The sequence below is a fragment of the Suricata suricatta genome, chromosome 9 (genome assembly GCF_006229205.1).
Source record: "Suricata suricatta isolate VVHF042 chromosome 9, meerkat_22Aug2017_6uvM2_HiC, whole genome shotgun sequence".
Taxonomy (NCBI): Eukaryota; Metazoa; Chordata; class Mammalia; order Carnivora; family Herpestidae; genus Suricata; species Suricata suricatta.
Window position 1 is genome coordinate 32617430 of NC_043708.1, and position 20523 is coordinate 32637952.

General features: G+C 37.5%; 1 protein-coding gene across 3 annotated transcripts in view; it reads right to left on the reverse strand.

The window, feature by feature from the left end:
• The window catches only part of MPP5 (membrane palmitoylated protein 5), an 82069-nt gene extending 61568 nt beyond the window's left edge, over positions 1-20501 (reverse strand). For all 3 annotated transcript variants that reach the window (XM_029951391.1, XM_029951389.1, XM_029951390.1), the window contains exon 1: positions 20386-20501. The gene's annotated coding sequence lies outside the window, so the exon portion shown is untranslated. The remainder of the gene's footprint in view (positions 1-20385) is intronic.
• Positions 20502-20523: the final 22 nt, after the last annotated feature.

The following is a 20523-nucleotide window of genomic DNA, read 5'->3' on the forward strand; positions in this document are numbered from 1 at the left end:
GTCAGTACAATGTTATGAAGAAAAATTTTGCTAGGTCTACCAAAATTCTTAAATAAACCAAAGATGCCTGGGTGGCTCAGTCCACTGTTTGACTTGAGCTCAGGTCATGATCTAACAGTGTGTGGGTTCGAGCCCCACATCCAGCTTTGGGCTGACAGCTCAGAGCCTGGAGCCTGCTTAGGATTCTGTGTCTCCCTCTCTCTCCCTGCCCCTCCCCCACCCATGCTCTGTCTCAAAATTGAATAAATGTGGAAAAAAAAGCTTTTTTTAATATTTAAAAAATCCTATGGTCTATTCTTTTCCTAGAAATTCATCCTATAAAGTATGTTTGGAACAACATACAACATGAGCTTAACAACTCAGTCGGTTAAGCATCCAACTTCAGCTCAGGTCATGATCTCACAATTCATGGGTTCAAGCCCCACGACGGGCTCTGTTGACAGCTCAGAGCCTGAAGCCTGTTTGAGATTCTGTTTCTCCCTCTCCCTCTGCTCCTGCCCCTGCTCACACACTGTCTCTTTCTCTCTCTCAAAAATAAAAATTAAAAAAAAAATTTTTAAGTAAAATACAGAACTCAGGTTCATAATTTTGATAGCACTGATTCTTTCATTAATTAATAATGCACAATGATAAACTCTCAAAGAATCCCAATTAATCAAACCGCATGACTATTCCTTTGCTTCCTAGATACATATTTCTATACCTATTCCATATAGATTTTCTCCATTCCCTTTAATCTTAGGTGTTAATCCTTTAGTCAATTACCTTCCCTGAAACACATGTATCACAAGTTTCAGGTCTGTAAAATGCACTGTAAGAGATTCCAACTTTTGACCTCAAGTAATTTATAGCTTACGAGAAAAAAAAATACACTCTAAAGGTCAGCAAATTAGTAGATGATTACCTAGACCTACATGGGTTATTGGTATGCGATACAACAACTGGCCATAAAAAAAAGAGAATAGTTTGCCTTGTCATTCAAGAACTACCGAATAACCATTTCCGAATTACAAGAACAAGAATATTAAGCAATATGGGGGCAACTGGGTGGCTCTGGTTGAGCAGTTTGCCTCTGGATTTCAGTTCAAGTCATGATCTCAAAGTTTGTGGGATTGAGCCCTACATCGAGCTTCTTGCTAACAGCACAGAGCCTGTCTGGGATTTTCTGTCTCCCTCTCTCTGCCTTTCCCCAGCTCATGCGCCCGCTTTCTCTTCCTCTCGCAAATAAATAAACTTTAAAAAAAAAACTTAAAAAGAATATTAAGCAAAATTAGTAACAACTATTCCTATATATTGCTATCTACAAATCTGACTAAAGAAGGAACAACAGAGAGTATTTCCAGGACCAGGAGTAGAGTTGTATCACTAGAACAGGAAAGAAGAAGAATCTAAGAAATAAAACTGATGAGGATACAAATGTCACTAAGTTTAGAATCCACTGAACTTTTAGTACTGTAGTACTGAAGATTCTGATTTTGACCAAATGGTATTAGAGGGCAAGAAACATAAGGAGAATATTATGCAACATGAATAATAAGAACAAAAGGTTAATTTTAAAGATTGCTGTGCTGCAAAATCTACAGTTAAGAAGTTAATTTTAAAGCACACTTTCATCCAACATTAAGTACCCACTTGGCACAAAAGCTTGGATAGTTGCTGGTAAGTAAAACATTGCCAAGGCAGAGTCCTTATCCTTAATACACTAAAAATCTAGTATGGTAAACAGATAAGCAAATAAACAAACCCCTATAAAACTGCATCCTATTTGGGAAATGCTCTACTACAACTGCAGAAAATACTACAAGAATTACCTGGAGAGGAAGAGCAGTCTAAGACAATCTGTATAAATGGGAAAGGATATAAGGGATAGGTATGAAAGGCATCCCTTACACAAAAGGGAAAAAGTAAACAAAATATTAACACAAGCACACTGATATTTGTAAAATTAAACAAATGCTTTATCTAAATATGACTTTAAATCATGGTAATGAAACTCAATTCTGTGAATGCCTACTTAAAAGTTCACAGTAAAAACAACCTAGTGAAAAACACTCTTGAGTAATGGACGAGTCAATAAGGGAAACTGATAAAACCAAATAAAACTTATCTCACTACATATTTCCCCCACTGACTTTCACTATTAATTCAGAGATGAAAAGAACTTTACTTCAACACACAATTACGATTTTTCATCATTGACTCTGTGACAATCGATTTACACAATTCCTATAAAATTGCTTAGTCAAATTGTTAATCACACAATCTACTAAAAAAGTATTTATTAAAATATAATGCAGTTCATTGCTATTCCACATGAATGTCAAAAACTAGGTTTACATTCTATCCGCCTCTTATCCAACATTTATAAAGTGCTTAATAAACACAAAGTCACTATGCCACTCGTTCTTGATAGAGCATCTCAGTTAATCCTCAAAATAAGGCTCTGAAGGTTATCAGAATATACTACCCCAAATTGTGACACTTTGGCATAAGGGTTTTCTTGAGATCAAGTTAATTAAGAAATAGCAGAGGTGGCTATGTGGCTGAGTTGGCTGAATTACTGACTCTTGATTTTGGTTCAGGTCATGATTTCATGGTTATGACCTTTGCCAGCTCCATGCTGGACATGGGGTCTGCTTAGAATTCTCTCTCCCTGTGTCCTGGGATAAGCTGGCCCTGGCCATAGCACAGTGAGACTCCTCTTCGAGAAGATCACAGTGGGTCAAAAACATGGGGGCCTCTGAAGTGTGGGGTTTTGAAACACAGCCACATCTTAGATAAAACTCTGGAGAGAGGAACCACCTCGTAGGTGGACAGCTCAGACACAGAGGGAAGGTGGGAAGCTGATAGGGGACAAGGGGGACACGGGAAGGATGACTGGTCTCTTGTCTGTGAGGGCATGAACTTCTCACTCTGGAGACTAGATAATGGGGTGAAGCCATTTTCACCATTAGCCCACAGATAATGATTGACCCCAGTGAGCTACAGAGCACCACCAAGTGGAGAATAGAGCTGTTACACCAAGCCCTGCCCCACTGTGCCCTGCAAGCACATCTCCACTAGAGTAAGTCAGCCTGAATATCAGAGCAGCAGACCCCTCCCCCCAAAAAACCAGCACAAATTCCTTTGAGGAGCTTAGACCATATACTGCTACAAAGTTTCAGCTCTAGGGGAAACTGATCAAGCTTCGTCTGGGTTTGTCCTTTGCTTGTTAATTTTTGTTTCTTGGATACAAAAGTGAAATTTATTACTTTATTTTATTTTGTTAATTTTAATTTTTCTCTTCTCTTATCAAGCTTCTTTTTAAAAATGTTTATTTATTTACTTAGAGAGAGAGAGAGAGAGAGAAAGAGAGAGAGACAGCGCACAGGAGCCAACGAGGGCCAGAGAGAGAGGGAGACAAAGAATCCCAAGCAGGCTCCATGCTGTCAGCACAGTGCCCGACATGGGGCTTGATCCCACGAACTGCAAGACCATGACCCGAGCCCAAACCGAGTTAGATGCTCTACAGACTGAGCCACCCAGGTGCCCCTCTATCAAGCTTCTCTTAACAAGCAGACCAAAGCACACTTTAGGATTTAGCTTCCTTTATTTGATTTTTAAATTTTTATTTCATTCTATTATTACTATTGTCTTTCCCTTCTCCAAAATGCCAACACAGAGGAATTCACCTTAAAAAAAAAAAAAAAAAAAAAAAGGGAGAAACAACAGCCATGGATTTAGTCATTGCAGATAAAGATATTTGAACTGGCATTTAAAAGAACTATTATAAGTATACTAGCTGGGCTTGAAAAAAGCACAGCAGACACCTAAGAATCCCTTTCTGCAGAGATAAAAGAATTAAATCTAGTCAGTTCAAAATTAAAAATGCTATAATCGAGATGCAAACCTATATGGTGAACATAAAAATGAGGATGGATGGGACAGAAGAGCAAATTAGCAATACTGAAGATAAAATTATGGAAAATAATGAAGCTGAAAAGAGGGAAACACAGGTCAGGGATCATGATGGCAGACTTAGGAAACTCAGCGACTTGTTAAAACATTGCAACATTAGTATCATAGGTGTCCCAGAAGATGAAGGGGGAAAAAAAGAGGCAGAAGGTTTATATGAGCAAATTCTAGCTGAAAACTTTCCTAATCTGGGGAAGGATATGGACATCAAAATCCAAGCAGCACAGAGAACTCCCATTAGATTCAACAAAACCCAACCATCACCAAATAGTCAAATTCACAAAATATCAAGACAAGGAAAGAATCTTGAAAGCAGTAAGGGAAAAAAGTCCTTAACTTACAAGGGAAGACAGATCAGGTTCCCAGCAGATCTGTCCACAGAAACCTGGCAGGCCAGAAAGGAGTGGCAAGATATATTATTCAAAGTGCTGAACGTGAAAAATATGCTGCCAGGAATACTCTATCAAGCAAGGCTGTCATTCAAAATAGGAAAGACAGAGTTTCCCAGACAAAAAGTAAAGGAGTTGGTGACCATGAAACCAGCCCTACTTGAAATTTTGTTTTGTTTTTTTTAAACCGAAGTTAGTGTAATAATGGTTTCAGGAGTAGAATTTGGTGATTGATCACTCACACAGAATATCCAGTGTCCATCCCAACAAGTGCCGTCCTTAATGCCCATCATTCATTTAGTCCAACACCCTACCCAATACCTCTCCAGCAACTCTCAGTTGGTTCTGTATATTTTAAGAGTCTCTTCACTGGATGTTGTATGTAAGTGAAGAATCACTGGTTCCATCCCTGAAACCAATACTATACTGTATACTAACTACCTTGAATTTAAAAAAATTAAAAGCAAAAAAAAAGTCTCTTCCTATTTGACTCCCTCTCTGTTTTTGCCTTATTTTTCCTTTCCTTCCCCATGGACATATGTTTTGTTTCTTAAAGTGCTACAAGAAATTTTAAGGGGGACTCTGAATGGAAGGAAAAAATAAAAAAGACTAAAACCAACAAAGACTAGAAAAGACCATAGAGCATAACCAGAAACACCAACTCTAGAGGTAACACAAAGGCACTAAATTTATATTTTTCAATAATTACTCTGAATGTAAATGGACTAAATGCTCCAAACAAAAGACATACGGGGTTGCCTGGGTAGCTTGGTTGGTTGGGTGTCTAACTTTGGCTCAGGTTATGATCTCATGGTTTGTGAGTTCAAGCCCACATCAGGCTCTTGGATGTAAGCTCAGAGCCTGCTCTGGATTCTCTATCCCCCTCTCTGTCTGCACCTCCCCCGCTCACACATGTGCACTCTCTCACACACTCTCACAAAAATAAATATTTTTAAAAAACCATACAGTATCAGAATAGATTAAAAAAAGATCCATCTATATGCTACCTACAAGAGACTTAATTTAAGTTTATTTGAAAGAGAAAGCACACACGTGCCAGTGGAAGAGGCGCAGAGAGAGAGAGAGAGAGAATTCTAGGCAGCCTCCAAACTGTCAGCACAGAGCCTGACACAGAGTCAAACTCACAAACTATGAGATCATGACCTGAGCCGAAGTCAAATGCTTAACTGACTTGAACCACCCAGGCACCCTGCAATTCATTTTAGACCAAAAGACATCTGCAGATCAAAAGTGAGAGGATGGAAAACCATCTATCATGCTGATGGACATCAAAAGCAAGCTGGAGTAGCCATACTTATTATCAGACAAACTAGATTTTAAAACAAAGCGTGTAACAAGAGATGAAGAAGGACATTATATCAGAATAAAGGGGTCTATCCATCAGGAAGACCTAACAGTTGTAAATATTTATGCCTCCAACTTGAAAGCACACAAATATATAAATCAATTAATAACAAACATAAAGAAACTCACTGGTAATAATATAAAAATAACAGGGGACTTAATACCCTACTTACAGCAATGGACAGATCACCTAAGCAGAAAATCAACCAGGAAACAAATGGCTTTGAATTATCACAGTGGACTAGATGGACTTAATAGATATGCTCAGAACGTTTCATCCTAAAACAATACACATTCTTTTCAAGTGAAACATAGAATATTCTCTAGATCATATACTGAGTCACAAATCAGCCAACAAGTACAAAAAGACTGAGATCATACTGTGCATATTTTCAGACCACAATGCTATGAAACTTGAAGTCAACCACAAGAAAAAATCTGAAATGCTCTCACATATATGAAGTTTAAAGAACATCCTAGTAAAGAATGAATGAGTTGACCAGAAAATTAAAGAAGAAATAAACCAATACCAAGAAGCAAATGAAAATTAAAACATGACAATCTACTTACTATCTTTGGGATGCAGCAAAGTCAGTCCTAAAAGGGAAGCATATTGTGGTTCAGCCCTATCTTAAGCAAGAAAGGTCCCAAATACAAAATCTAACCTTATACCTAAACAAGCTAGAAAAGGAACAGCAAATAATGCCTACAGCCAGCAGAAGAAGGGAAATAATAAAGTTTAGAGCAGAAATACATGATACAGAAACAAACAAAAATTCAGTGGAACAGAGCAACAAAACTAAGAGCTGGTTCTTTGAAAGAATTAACAAAACTGATAACCCCCTAGCCAGACTTACCAAAAAGAAAAGTCCCGAAAAGATAAAATTATGAATGAAAGAGGAGAGATCAAAACCAATACCATAGAAATACACACAATTATAAAAGAATACTATGAAAAATTATGCGCCAACAAACTGCACAAACTGGAAGAAATGGACAAATTCCTGGAAACTCACAAATTAACCAAACAAACTGGACGAAACAGAAAATTTGGACAGACCCATAACCAGCAAAGAAACTGAGTCAGTAATCCAAAGATCTCAAAACCAACAAAAGCTCTGGGCCAGATGGCTTCCCAGGGGAATTCTACCAGACACTTAAAGAATTAATACCTACTCTTCTCAAATGGTTCCAAAAAAACAGAAAAAGAAGGAAAACTTCCAAACTCATTCTACAAAGTCACCATTACCTTGATTCCAAAAGCAGACAGACTCTACTAATAAGGAGAATTCTAGGGGTGCTTGGGTGGCTCAGTTGGTTGAGCATCCGACTTCGGCTCAGGTCATGATCTCACCATTCGTGGGTTTGAACCCCGTGTCGGGCTCTGTGCTGACAGCTAGCTCAGAGCCTGGTGCCTGCTTCAGATTCTGTGGCTCTTTCTCTCTCTTCCCCTCCTCTGTTCACACTCTCTCAAAAATAAATACAGGTAAAAAAATTTTTAAATTAAAAAAAAAAAGAATTATAGGCCAATATCCCTGATGAACATGGATGCAAAAATTCTCAGTAAGATATTAGCAAATCGAATTCAACAGTACATTAATAGAATTATTCACCATGATCAAGTGGGATTTATTCTTGGGCTGGAGAACTGGTTCAGTATTCGCTAATCAATTAACAGGATACAACACATTAATAAAAGAAAGAATGAGAACCGTATGATCCTGTGAACAGAGGCAGGAAAAAGCATTTGACAAAATACAGCATCCCATCTCGACAAAAACACTCAACAAAATAGGGATGAATGGAACATACCTCAACATCACAAAGGCCATATGTGAAAGACCCCCAGCTAATATCTCCTCAATGGGGAAAAACTGAGAACATTTCCCCTACAGTCAGGAACAAGACAAAGCTGTCCACTCTCACCATTACTATTTAACATAGCACTGGAAAGTCTTAACCTCAGCAATCAGACAACAAAAATAAAAGGCATCCAAATTGGCAAGGAAGAAGTCTAACTTTCACTATTTGTCAAGACACAATACTCCATGTAGAAAACCAGAAAAGACTCCACAAAAAAAAACTTCTGTAGCTAATATACGAATTGAGCAAAGTCAAAGGATATAAAAACAGGAAGAAATCTGTTGCATTTCTATACATCAATAACAAAGAAGCAGAAAAAGAAATCAAGCAATCGATCCCATTTGCAATTGCACCAAAAACAATAAGATATCTAGGAATAAACCTAACTAAAGAGCTAAATGATGTATACTCTGAGAACTATAAAACACTTATGAAAAGTTTATGAGGCATAAAGAAATAGAAAAGCATCCCATGCTCATGAATTGGAAGGACACTGTTAAAATGCCTATACTACCCAAAGCAATCTACATATTTAATGCAATTCCTTTCAAAATAGCACCATCATTTTTTGCAGAGCAAGACAGACAATCCTAAAATTCACATGGAACCACAAAAGGCCTCAATTAGCCAAAGCAATCCTGAAAAAGAAAAACAAAACTGGAGGCATCTTGATTCCAGATTTGAATCTATATTACAAAGCTGTAATCATCAAGACAGTATAGCACTGGCACAAAAACAGATAAATGGAACCCAACAGAAAACCCAGATATGGGGGCCCCTGGGTGGCTCAGTTGGTTAAGCATCCAACTTTGGCTCAGGTCATGATCTCACACTTTTTGAGTTTGAGCCCCATGTCGGGCTCTGTGCTGACAACTCAGAGCCTGGAGCCTGTCTTGCATATTCATTCATTTTCATTCTCTCTTTCTCCCCGCGCTCCCCCATAAATAAAACTTAAAAAACCCAGATATGGACCCACAACTATATCGTCAACTAATCTCCAACTAAGCAGGAAAAGAATACCCCATGGAAAAAAGACAGTGTCTTCAACAAATGGTATGGCAAACTGGATGGCAACAAACATGCAGAAGAATGAAACTGGACCACTTTCTTACACAATACACAAAGATAAATTCAAAATGCATGGAAGATCTAAATGTGAGACAAGAAACCATCAAAATCCTGGATGAAGAGAACACAGATAGCATCGTCTTTGACCTCGGCCAGAGCAACTTCTTACTAGAAGGCAAGGGAAACAAAAGCCAACATGAACTATTGGGACTTCACCAAGATGAAAAGCTTCCAACAGTGAAGGAAACAATCAACAAAACTAAAAGGCAGCCTACAGAATGGGAGAAGACATTTGCAAACGACGTATCTGGTCAAGGTTTAGTATCCAAAATCTATAAAGAACTTATCAAATTCAATAATCCCCCTAAAGTATAACCCAGTGAAGAAATAGGCAAACGTCATGAAAAGATACTTGTTCAAAGAAGACATACTGATGGCTGACATATGAAAAGACGCTCAACATCATTCATCATCAGGGAAATACAAATTAAAACCATGATGAGATACCACCACCTCACACCTGTCAGAACGGCTAAAATTAACACGAGAAACAAGAAGTGTTTGCAGAGAAAGGGAAACACTCTTTCACTGTTGGTAGGAATGCAAACTGGTGCAGCCACTCTGGAGAACAGTATGGAGGTTCTTCAAAAAGTTAAAAAATAGAACTACCCTATAATCCAGCAATTCCACTATTAGATATTTACCCAAAGGATACAAAAATACAGATTCAAAGGGGTACATGCACCCAAAGTTTAAAACAGCATTATCAGCAATAGCCAAACTATGGGCAGAGCCCAAATGTCAATTAACTGATGAATGGATAAAGAAAATGTGGTATATATAAACAATGGAATATTAACCATCAAAAAGAATGAACTCTTGCCATTTGCAATGACATGGATGGAGCTAGAATGTATTATGCTAAGTGAAATAAGTCAATCAAGAAAGACAAATACCATATGATTTCACTCATGCAAAATTTAAGAAACAACTGAAGATATGGGAATGGGAGAAGAAAAGAGAAACAAAGCACAAGAGATGCTTAATGATAGAGAACAAACTAGGAACTGGTGGAGGGAAGATGGGTGGAATATGGGCTAGATGGGTGATGGGTACAAAAGAGGGCACTTGCTGTGATGAGCATTGAGTGTTGTATGTAAGTGATGAATCACTTAATTCTACTCCTGAAACCAGTATTGCACTGTTAACTAAAATTTAAATTAATTGGTGCCTATGGCTCAGTCAGTCAAGCAGCTGACTCTGGAATTTGGCTCAAGTCATGATCTCACAGTTCTTGAGTTTAAGCCCCCTTTGGGCTCTCTACTGTCAGTGTAAAGCCTGCTTGGGATTCTCTCTCTACTTCTTTCTGCCTCTAAGTAAGTAAGTAAGTAAGTAAGTAAATAAATAAATAAAATTTAAGGGGAAAAAAAGATTCTCTCTTCCTCTCCCTCTGCCCCTCCCCCACTCACATGTTCTCTTTCTCAAAAAACACAAAAAATTGGGGTGCTTGGGTGACTCAGTTGGTTAAGTGTTGGACTCTTTTTTTTTAACGTTTTATTTATTTTTGATACAGAAGAGACAGAGCATGAGAGGGGGAGGGGCAGAGAGAGAGGGAGACACAGAATCTGAAACAGGCTCCAGGCTCTGAGCTGGCTGTCAGCACAGAGCCTGACGCAGGGCTCGAACCCACAAACGTGAGATCTGACCTGAGCCGAAGTCGGAGGCTTAACCAACTGAGCCACCCAGGCACCCCAAGTGTTGGACTCTTGATTTTGGCTCAGGTCAAGCTCTCTTTAGTTGTGAGATCAAGCTCACAAGGTTCTGTGCTGGGCATGAAGCTGCTTAAGATTCTCTCTCTCAGCCCCTCTTCCTCGCTCTTCTCTGTCAGCTCTCTCTCTTTAAAAAAAAAAGGAAAAAGGAAAAAAAGAAATAGTAGACATAGAGGGGAAAAAAATTCAGTGCCCTCACCTTATCTGGTTAAAAAGCAGGCATAAATTTCCCTTTGTAAAGGTACCAAGGAATCCTGGGAAGTTACTCTTATCAATGGAGAAGGCACCAACTTCAATCTGTGTAACAAACCTTACTAAAATAAACTTTATCTTCCATTAGTTTCCCCCAGATATTTACCTTCCCACAATTCATATTCCCTAAAGGCCTACATCTCTTTTCCTTTGTCGTGTCACTTTTTCACAATTTATTATTCAGCCTCACTGCTTCTCTGGGGCTTTAATTCTTTTCTATGAAGATCTCCATATGCACAGGTAGTAATAAGCCATCTTTCCTGTTAATCTGTCTTTTGTCACAGTGAACCTAATAGAAAAAGGTTTTTCCTCCCCTACAACCCTCTGAATTGGGCACTGATACAATTCTATTCTGCAAATAAGGAGTAAGACTTTGATAAGTCAACATACCAAGAGTCACTCACAGGATAAGAAGGTATCACAGCATAACTCTATAGCCTGAGTACTTAATCTATGCAAGGACTGTAATGCACTGTAATACCAGTCAGTAAAGGTCCCTGGAAAATCAAGAAAAAGCCATTAGCACACTTATCTATTTATGTTTATATCTTTGTAGAGAGTTAATAAAGACTATGTGAAAATTAGACACCATTAAAAACATTTATGGTCAACACAGGGTATGTGGAATTGTGTTTTGAATTTCAAGTTCTATCAAATTACAGGGGGTGATAGGGTTAGGACAGTCTCTGATATTTACTAAGCTCACAAGCAAGGCTAAAATTTAAACAAGTAAATGATAAAAGTGCAAACTGGTAACATGCATCTACTATGGGCCATATTAAGCAGTGAGATAATAGAATGAAAACAGTAGCTCCTAACCCTTAAGGAGCTTGCAATTTATAGGTTCAAGGTTCTTCACTTTAATTCAAGTACATTTAAACACTAAATCAAATATTGCTTTCCTCAAAAAGACTTCCATCATACCAAAAAGACACTGTTAAAATAAGTCTTAAGGCAGACTAAAATACAGGCAAAGTAGAAAAATCCAAGGGCTTTGGAGTCAAATAAACTGAATTCAAATCCTTGCTATCACTCACAATAAGACTTTGGATAAAACAGTTTATCTCTCTGAGCCTCTATTTCCTTACTTGTAAAAGGGAGAATACTGATAAAAACTTTACAATGTAGCTGTTAATATTTAAAATATATACAAAGGATATATATACTGTATGACACATTAAGAGATGGGGCAAGAGATAATGTTCTAAGTAAGTGTTAGAGGAAAGCATAAAATACTGTGATTTAGCCAAATGAATTACTACTCTTACTATAAAGTTTAAGTGTAAAAGGATAGGGTATGATGTATAAATGGGTATGGTATAAAAGGAACACTGTCCCTTCAAGATGCCTACAAAGAATTATCAGATTTCCTTTCATAAACTCAAGTATCTGCTGATTACTTTTAAAGTGAATCATTATTTTGAAAATCATCTGCAGGGGCAATTGGGTGGCCCAGCTGGTTAAGCATCCAACTCTTGATTTTGGCTCAGGTCATGATCTCACAGTTTGTAAAACTGAGCCGATGGTGGGCTCTGCTCTTGCAACACTGAGCCTGCTTGGAATTCTCTCTCTGCCCCAATAAATAAACTTAGAAAGGAAAAAAACAAATTTGAAAAATATCTAGGTTACTTGTTTAGTCCTTAGATGAATCACCTGGGTTAGAAGTTTAAATCTGGGCTTCACGACCTAATTTCCATGATTCCCAATAGTCTATGCCCCAATAGAGTGTGTGTTTCAGGGGAAGGTTCAAAGAACCATCAGATCACAAAAATTAATGGTAGTGAAATTTACATGTCGAGTATTAATAAAGTGGAATTTATACAATTTCAGTATGGCAATTTAAGGAAACTCAATAGTTTGCTGCTAGAAGTATATATTAATAAAATGAATCACGCTGAAAAAGTTTGGCAGTATCTAATAAACTGACAACATCTATACCTTATCATCCAATAATTTCATTCCTAATTATATACTTGGGAACAGCGTTGTCCAATAGAACTTCCTATTATAATGGAAAAATTCTACATCTACATTGTACAATAACATAGCCACTGGCCATGTATGGCTACTGAGCACTTGAAATGTTGCTCCTGCAACAGAGAAACGGAATTTTTCATTTCAGTTAATTTAGATTTAAATAGTCATATGTGGCTGGTGGCTACCAAACTGGATACTGGCAAGCACAGCCCTAGAGAAATACATGTAATTATATGCACCATGATGAATGTACAGAACATTTACGGTAACATTATTCATAGCAATAAAAAATTAGAAACATCTCATAAGTCCACCAACAATAAAGTAATATGGTTCAATAAACTGTGATATATTTAAATAAATCTGTAATTCTTAAACATTATAAACCCAATCCTAAAAGTCATTTGCATACTATTTGAGTAATTCTGTGATTCTGCTTCGAATTTTGAACTAGTAAATTCTCTTAAAACAATCTAATGTTGGAGCACCTGGGTGGCTCAGTTAGTTTGAGCATTTGACCTCGGCTCAGGTCATGATCTCAAAGTTCGTGTTCAAGCCCCATGTCAGGCTCTCTGCTGTCAACACAGAGCCTGCTTCGGATTCTCTTTCTCCCCTTCCCTGCTTATGCTCTCCCCGCTTCAAAAATAAACATTTAAAAAACCCTACATTCAAAGCAATTTAGCTATAAATATAAACACAATTATTTCTAATCCTTATTCTAATAATACCTAATTTTTGGAATAACTTCAGAAATACTACAAACTGCAAAAAACCTGAATCTCCTTAATTATTTAATATCTGTTGATCACAAAGCATTACACAGCAATAAAACTGGGGGGAGAAGAGGCAAATATTTATTAAGTATCTACTACCTGTCAGAATATTGAGAATGCTTAGTGCCTTCAATACCTTATTTAATCTTTTCAATCATCTTCTGAGGTAACTACATGTTACAGACAAGGACAGTGAGAGCCTGGCTGGGAATTACAGCATTGACTAATTTCCCAACTAGGCTCATCCTAATTCTCTTACCACTACATTACTACAATTATTTTCATTTCTCCTGCTGACTTATGTACAAAACAAAAGTAGGCAAACTAAACCCACAGGTCAAATCAGGCAAACTCTGTTTTTATAAATAAAGTTTTACTGGAACATTCATTCACTTCTCTGGCTGCCTTTACACTCTAACAGCAGAGTTGAGTACTTGCAATAGAAATGAAATGGCCCCCAAAACTTAAGTATTTATTTACTATCTTGGCCCTTCACAGAAAGTTGTCAACCCTTTCTTAAAGGATCAAAAATGCCAAGAATGTCAGAAGCCTCAAAACTTCAATGTTCAAGGTCTTTGGGACAACTAGTAACCTGAAAAGAAAACCTTAAAATTATATGAGACAGAAGATCAAATTGCTTGAATTTTTATGACTAAATCATATGATGAGCCCAAACTTACAAAAATGTTAAAATTAAACAGCTTAATTATAAGATTATTGAAACTTTATTTTCATAATTAAATTTCTTTAGTTTGAACTGACGGAGGAAAAACTTCACAAATCCAAATGTTAAAATATTTAATGAACATGCATCTTTTTACGATGTACCCAAAATTTTCATGAAGGAACATCTTCAGTACCTGGTTTTTTCTTACAGGTAATTTATATCTCATTTCATATTTTTTATTTAATATATTCGCTAAATTCATTATACTCTAAGACAAACATGTGATTTCTCAAAGGTCTACAATTGATTTTCTGGTGTGAGGAAGGAGCCTGGGTTTTTGTTGTGGTTTTTAAAATTCCCACTGCTTTTATACCAAGTAAAAATCTCCTAACTAAATAATTTTATCTTCATTCCAAAATTTACTTCAGTATTCAAATAAATTTAAACATCTTTCCTAAAATAACTTAGCATGAGGAATATTTGATTACAATGATACAAATAATATTTTCTTCCCTCATTTGGTAATTTCAGACAAGAGTCCTGCAATGGTAAACTACAGTGTACAAACTCCAGTATAGACCAAGGAAACAAGTCCTACCAACATGTAAAATGTACATAACTATTAAGGAGTATCTTGACTCCTCTGCCTTTAGAAACACTTTAGTAGCTCTCAAAATCTTATATTCAGTTATCTTCATTTTTAAGAATGTCAATGTATATAAGTAAAAAAAAATAACCCAAAATTAATATTATTTGAAACAACTCCTAGAAACATTCAAGGCTAGTTCAACATTTGAAAATTACTTAGGGTAAGTCACCATATTAACAGATTAAAGAAAAGAGACCCACATGAATACCTCAACAGATACACAAAAGCCTTTTGACAAAATTCAAGGTCTACTCATGAAAAAACCTTAGGCATCTTCGAGAAAATTTCCTTACTTTAGAGAATCTATGAAATTATCTACAGCTAACATCATATTTAAAGGTGAAAGACTTGGGGCGCCTGGTCGGTTAAGCCTCCGACTTCGACTCAGCTCAGATCTCACGTTCGTGGGTTCGAGCCCCGCGTAAGGCTCTGTGCTGACAGCTAGCTCAGAGCCTGGAGCTGCTTCCTGTTCTGTGTCTCCTTCTCTCTCTGCCCCTCCCCCTCTCATGTTTTGTCTCTCTGTATCAAAAATAAATAAAACATTAAATAAATAAATAAATAAATAAAGGTGAAAGACTGAGGGGCACCTGGGTGGCTCAGTCGGTTAAGTGTCCCTCTGGCTTCGGCTCAGGTCAGGATCTCACGGTTCGTGGGTTCGAGCCCCGCATGGGGCTCTGTGCTGACAGCTAGCTCAGAGCCTGGAGCCAGCTTCAGATTCTGTATCTCCCTCTCTCTCTGACCCTCCTCTGCTTGAGCCGTCTCTCTCTCTCAAAAATAAATAAAAAACATTAAAAGAATTACAATAAAGATGAAAGACTGAATGCCTTCCCTTTAAGACTGAACAAGGTGAAGATGTTCCCTTTCATCACGCCTATTCAAACATCTCACTAGAATGTGAGATGTGCAGTAAGTGCAATAAATCAAAAAAAAGAAAAGGGATCAGATTAGAAAGAAACAGTTCTTTGTTCACAGATGACATGACTGTCTACTTAGAAAATTCCAGGAAACCTACCAAAAAAGAAACAAATACCCCTAAAACTAATGAACGAGTCTGGTAAAAGCTGAGGGTACAAAGTCAATGTTGACCAAAAAATAAATAAATAAATAAATTATATTTCTGTATACTAGCAATGATCAACTAGAAACCCATGCTTTTTAAAAAGATCATTTATAATAGGACCAAAAAACTGAAATACTTGGGTATAGATTTAATAAAATATTTGCAAGATTTATATGTTGAAAACTACAAAACATATATGAAAAGAAGACCTAAGTAAATGGAGAAAAATACTATGTTTATACTGGAAAACTCAATTTTATTAAGATGTCAATTCTCCTTGTTTATATACAAACATAATCCCAATCAAAATCCTAGCAGATTTTTGTGTGTGTGGATATTAACAAGCTGATCCTAAAATTTATGTGGAAAGGCAAAAAGAACTAAAATAACTAAAACAATTTTAAAAAATGAATACATTGGGAGAACTCATTACCTGATTTCAGGATCTGTTTTAAAACTATAGTAGTCAAGACATTATGATATTGGCAAAGATAGACAAATAGATTAATGAAACATGAGTCTAGAAATAGACCCATAAACATGTAATCAAATGGTTTTTGACCAGGAGACAAAGGCAATTCAATGAAGAAAGGACAGTCTTTTCAACAAATGGTCATGGAACAACTGAACAAACAACTGAAACTCAACCCCAAACTCTCTTTATATAAAAATTAACACAAAATGGAAAACAGATCTATATTTAATATACATAAAACCATAAAACTTGTAGAAGAAAACAGGAAAAAACCTTTTGACCTTCAGTTAGACCAAGAGTGCTTATACACAATGCCAAGAGATACACACACACACAGACACACACACACACACACACACACACACACAGATATGGATACTTTGCACTTCATCAAAATGTAAAGCCTGTTTTCAAAAACCAGTTATCAGAATGGAAAAGGAAGGCACAGACTGGCAGAAAACCTCTGCAAATCACCTGTTTGACAAAGGACCATGAAAAACTCAAAACTTAACATTAAGAAAATCCAATTTGGGAAGAACACAAGCAAGACAGGGCCAGAGAGAGGGGAACAGAGGATCTGAAGCCAGCTCTGCGCTGACAGGCTGACAACAGTAAGCCTGATGTGGGGCCGGAACTCACCAACTGGGAGATACCACCTGAGCTGAAATCAGATGCTCAACGAACTGAGCCACCCATGTGCCCAAGAAAACTCAATTTTAAAACGGCAAAAGATTTTGCTTCACCAAAGAAGATACACAGATGGCAAATAAGCATATGAAAAGATGTTCAACATCATTAGTCACGAGAAAATGCAAATAAAAACCACAATGAGATAAGGTTACAAACCTATCAGAATGTAAAGGTAAAAAATCTGGACGTATAAAATGATGAAGATGTACAGTAACTGGAATATTCTTCCTACACTACTGGTAGGAATACAAAATGGTTCAGGCTCTTTGGAAAAGTGTGCTGTTGTAACAAATTACCACAAACTTAGGGGTTTAAAACAACACATGTTTATTATTTTACAGTTCTGTTCATTAAAAATCTGACATAGCTCTTCCTGGGCTAAAATCAAGATGCTGGCAGAGCTGTGTTCTGTTCACCCATTTCCTAGCCTTTTCCAGCTTCTACACACCACATTCCTTAGTTTATGACTGACTCCTCTCCATCCTCAAAACCAGAATTCTTCATCCATCCCTCTGGTGCTGCTTCTGTTTCACGTCCGTTTTCTCTTTCTTTCTTATTCTACTGATTCTCTCTTTTCCTTTTAAAGAGGACTTTCATGAGACATTGGACCCACCTGGATAATCCAGGATAACCTCCCTAAAGTCAACTGATTAGCAACCTTAATTCCACTGCCTTTAATCCCACTTTACTTTGCCTTTACCATGTAACCTAATTTATCACAGGTTCCAAGGATTAAGCTATCTTTATGGGCCATAATTCTGCCTACCACAGACCGTTGTTTTAAGTTAAACATATACTTACCATATGACCCAGAAAGGAAGACTTACGTTCACACAATAAACTGCTCCCAGAGATAGCAGCTTTTTCATGGTTAAAATTTTTTTTTAAATTTAAAAAACTAACTCAAATGTCCTTCAACTGATAGATAAGCAAGCAAACTGTGGTACATCCATACAATGGAATACTACATTCAACAATAAAACAGAATTGCTGACACTCTCACAACATGGATGAATACCCAACTGTATTATGCTAAATGAAAGAGACCAGACTCAAAAGGCTAAATACTGATTGATTCCATTAATATGACAGTCCAGAAAAGACATACCCTAGGGGAAGAAAACAGATCACTAATTGCCAAGGGTTACAGGTGAGAGAAGGGTTGATTACAGAAGAGCAGCAGCTTAAGGGAATTTTGGGTGCTGCGTCTGTACCTGATTTTGGTAGTCACACAGCTCTATCCATTTGTCAAAAACAATTGTACAACAAAGAACATTAATTTCATTCCATGTAAATTAAAATACAGTTAAAATCTTTTTAAAAGAAAGCAAACAAAACATCATTTATCAGATTGGTAGAAATTTAATTCTCTGACCACACCATCTAACAATTCCAAGTAGGCGTACATTCTAGGGAAACCCTCACTCAAGTGCTTGTGGAAACATGCACAAAGATATTTACAAACATTGTTTAAAATACTGAAAAACTGAAAACAGAATATTGAAAAACTGAATTAATTGCATTCAGTGGTTATTTAAAAAGAGTAGAAATGTATAAAGAATCAACCGTGCTAGCTACATATATAATTTGGAGAAACATAATTTACTGGTTTATCTAACAATAGTATCTAGTGAAAAGAGCACTGTACTTAAAATCTGGAGACAAGTATTTAGCATTTAGTTTCAACTTTGCCACTAATAAGCAAACTAGGGACTATTTAACTCTATAAAGCTCACTTTCCTTTTCCTGGAAAATGAAGAGGTTAAGCTACACAATGCTAAGATTATTTCCAACTCAAGAAATCTGTGATTCAATAAATATATAATCAAAAATTACAAAGAACCTATGTTGAGAAACTATTTTTCCCAGACACCCTGAAATCAGAAACTTTCAGAGAAACAGAATATCTTAGTATATTGAGACATAAAATGGACCAAATTTCTTAGTTTGTGATGAACTTTTAAATCAAGATCATAATTCACAAAGAGCATATAAATAGCTAAACCCCACCACACTGACTTGGGTCCCTCTCGGGTAAAATTCTTCCATTATAATATTGTAAAGCAAGTTAATATTATTAATGAGTCCATCTTTACTTGTCAAGTTCAGATCTGTCTAGCCAAAAGCCATTTAGATATCTGGTAAGAATTACTTGGTTTTTTTTAAAAAGATAAAATAATGAATTGCTTTTCCTGTTTTTTTGCCTGTTCATCTATAAAGACCTTATAATCTAATAGCTTCAGCCTATTACAATAGTTTAAAGAGCCTTTTAAAACTTATTATGCCATGTCCACAGGGAACTAGTAAAAAAAAAAAAAACTACTTCATAATCCAAAAAAAGCTTACTTAACAACTTCATTACCACCAATACTTAAACTTCAAAGACACCAATAACCACATGTCATTTGTTCCTACTGCAGAATTTAATAGGTTATTAACTTCTAGTATAATCCAAAGGCATAATTAGGATACTATTATTAAAGCATGAGATTACTTTTTTAAAAATCAGAAATATTAACACCTTTTACCTTGTCAGGAAAACCAATATTTCAAAAGTCCTGTTTTACAGGCTTTCCAAATCTAAATTGTTACCATTCTAAACGAGCACGGAGACAAAACACACTATAGACTTCTAAAAACCTAGCTATTAGATTTTAATTTTAGCGCCAACTGACAAGAAAAACCTTCCAACCGAAACCTAAATTCCGTACACATTACTGTATGCCAATCAACGAAACAGAAGGTGAGTTATTATTATTAGGAAGTTACATAATTTGCACCGAAGATTATTTAAAGCGTCTTTCATTAAATGAAGGTTACAACAATTTATAGGCTTCCAAGTTCACCTTGCAAACTTCAAGTAAGTTATCAGAAATTAACGAGATTAGGCTTTTCTTTAAAAGTGGACACAAGGAAGTAGGAACTGTTTATTTGTTTAAAGAACGCAACGAGCAATACCAGGAGCTGAGTCAGGCAGAGGAACGCTGACTACATTCCGTCTTCTAAAGGAAAGTGTTCGCCCCGCCGATCTCCCCCGCCCGGCGTTTGAGAGAGTCCCAGAAGTCGCGAACTTGGGGGCGGGGGCGCAGAGCACAGGGGACTCCCTGCCGTGCCCCCGTAGTCTCGGGCCGAGCGGGCAGGAGCCCCCACCAAGGTGGTCCCACGCCAAGGAAGAGGGAGGGGGCAGGGCCTGGCAGCGTTCCCCCGGGGGACAAAGGTTGGACTCACGCCCTGCGCGGCCAGCCGCGGCTCCCGCCGCCTGGAGACGCCAGCCGAGCAGCCCCCCGGTCCCGCCCGGGCAGGACGAGCGCCGGGTGGGGGAGAGGACGAGCGCCGGGTGGGGGAGGGGACGAGCCCCGCCGCCCCTCCCCCGACGCGCTCCCGGGGACCTGTTGATTAAGATCTCCACACAGAGCCGCCGCTGGTCCTCTTACCTCTGCGCCACGGCGGCCGGCGATCCTCCCGCCCCAGCCGCTCCCACACACTGCACAAACGACAGCTCCCCTGCGGCACTTAAAACACCGGATAAAGAATCCAGAAACTCCCGATTCCCCACCTCACAATCCTTAGAC